Below are 2,335 nucleotides of genomic sequence, written 5' to 3'. Positions count from 1 at the left end.
AGATAAGACAACGTTTTAGTCAATGATTTGGTTGGTGAGACAGGTAAGCAAATTTGTCACCTGTTTTTATCCTGGATTAAAATGTTTAATCTTTGGGCGTATAGTTTCAAATGGTTTGTTTTGAGATTTTTCAGCTTTATTTCGATGGTTGATTTGTCAAATATTTGGTAATCAAATGGAAATGGGTGTGGTTAATTATTTTTATCTAGATTGTTGATTCGTAAAATATTTGGCAATCAAATTGACATGGGTGCGGTCAATTATTATTTGATAATTGACCTGGGGATGTTTTGTCTGATTGGTAAATATTCGGTGAATCAGCAATCGAAATAAGTTTAGAGCAAAAGAAACATACCCTCGACCACTGATTTATGCTTGATTTTTCTGAACTTATGCAAAGATAATACACTCTGAATCATTTTTATCCTTCATCATAATTCCACTCACTTATCTTTATATCCCGAGTTTAAAATTAATTGCAGATTCCTGAAATATTCTGACTTAAAATAAATATAAGAGAAGTCAATAATTATGACTGGTTTTCGTATCCCGAATTTAAAAACTATTGCAATTTCCTGAAATATTAAGAGATAAGATAGAAATAGGCGAAGATATGATTGATTCCTAATTACAGCAGAAATAGCTCTAGTTAGTTGTTAAAAGGTCTTAATGCACTCATCAGATCAGATCGACTGAGCCGTGCTATATATTGAGCATCTCATTATATCCAGAGGCAAATCCAATTTTAGTAGTTGCTGCTTTGGTTTTTTCTTAGATTAGATTGTTTCTAATTTTAGGCCATCTAAACTCTCAGTAAGGTGCCATTGACTGTGTTGAGATCCATTGCAAGCCTTGCCAATCTACGTCCATGATCAATAATAGCAGTAGCGTCACTGTCGACCCTGACAGGTACGCTGAATGGAGTTGGCCTGTCCCTCTTCTCTTAGGCGGGTTAGGTGTTGTGTTGGCCTTCGTAGCGTTTGCATTAATCATACTGGCATGCTCATACTGGAAAACTATCGATTCTCAGAATAATGAGCGTAATCTTAATGCTTCTGTTGAATTTAGTATGCAAAATGAGATATCGAGTGAAGGTATTGAAGAAGATAAGGTGGTGGTAATAATGGCTGGACAACGGAATCCCACTTTCCTGGCGAGGCCTGCAGCTGGGTCTGAACATAAAGAGAGATCGGCAACAGGTCAGCTTATATAAATATAGAACGAGACTGAGTAACAATGAGCAGGTTGCATTTCCTCTTCTTTCTAATTTGGTAGGAGTTTCCTCTGTTTTCTAATTTGGTTGGAGTTTTTAGTTTTCTATTTATTTTCTTCTTATAGTTTATTTTGGGAAGAATATTATTGTTAGGATTGTGCTTTCGGGATAAAATGTTATCATCAAAATTGTGTGTTTTGGGATGAAATGTTATCATTAAAATTATGTCAAAAAATTTATGTGAAAATGTTTTAAAAAATTTAATGTGAAAATGTTTTAAAAAATTTAATTCCACAAAATAATTTTGATTTCCACACAATGTAACCGGTCTAGTACCAACTATTCTACATATATTACTGTATATAAAATGTACATATATTTCTCTTATGGGTCGATCATTAGGCTTGTGATTTATGCAAATTTCATAATCACTATGTACAGAAAATAATTTTTTTTTTCGAGCAAGAAAAAATAGTCTGTTTTATATTATATTAAAAACAATAAATAATTATGAAGTCCTCATAAGCCCTGTAGTATCCACATGACTATATAGGTAGAAAATATTCTACATATATACAGCTGAATTGTAAATTACAATTTGCAAACTAAATTCTCTCCAACATATTTAAAAATATATCAAAAAATTTCAAAAAAAATGCTATAAGCTCTAGATATTTCTCAGACTGAAAATCACTACCATACAGTAGACCTGAATTAGACATGAGAATTTTTATGGGGCGGAGAGTCAGCAGAGCTGACAGGACTACATTGTGGACGCGTCGGTTACTATCAGATGTATTGTTTTAAGCATACGAAATGATTTACTCGTAGCATCGCAGGCTTTCTTCTTTCTGCTATATGTTTGGAGAAACGAGCCAGATATTTCTGATTGAAAGCTTGAAGGATATTGTGTGATATGCCTGAGACAATATATTTCGACAGGCTTTCTTATTTCTGTTATTTCTGTTATATGTATGCTTTCTTATTTATGTTATATGTTTGGAGAAACAAGCCAGATATTTCTGACTGAAAGCTTGACCTTGTGTGATATGCCCGAGACAATATATTTCGACAGGCTTTCTTATTTCTGTTATATGCATGGAGAAACGAGCCAACATATCT

At 33.2% G+C, this 2,335-nt stretch overlaps 1 pseudogene; it reads left to right on the top strand.

Moving 5' to 3' along the window:
- The first annotated feature begins 868 nt into the window (after positions 1 to 868).
- Positions 869 to 1,213, top strand: LOC149258837 (protein GLUTAMINE DUMPER 5 pseudogene; annotated as a pseudogene).
- Positions 1,214 to 2,335: the final 1,122 nt, after the last annotated feature.

This window comes from Pinus tabuliformis, chromosome 6 (assembly GCF_031772625.1).
Source record: "Pinus tabuliformis cultivar Carrire ecotype Pingquan chromosome 6, CPIR1, whole genome shotgun sequence".
NCBI lineage: Eukaryota > Viridiplantae > Streptophyta > Pinopsida > Pinales > Pinaceae > Pinus > Pinus tabuliformis.
Note: the sequence above shows the minus strand (reverse complement) of the source record. Positions and strands in the feature narration are given on the sequence as shown.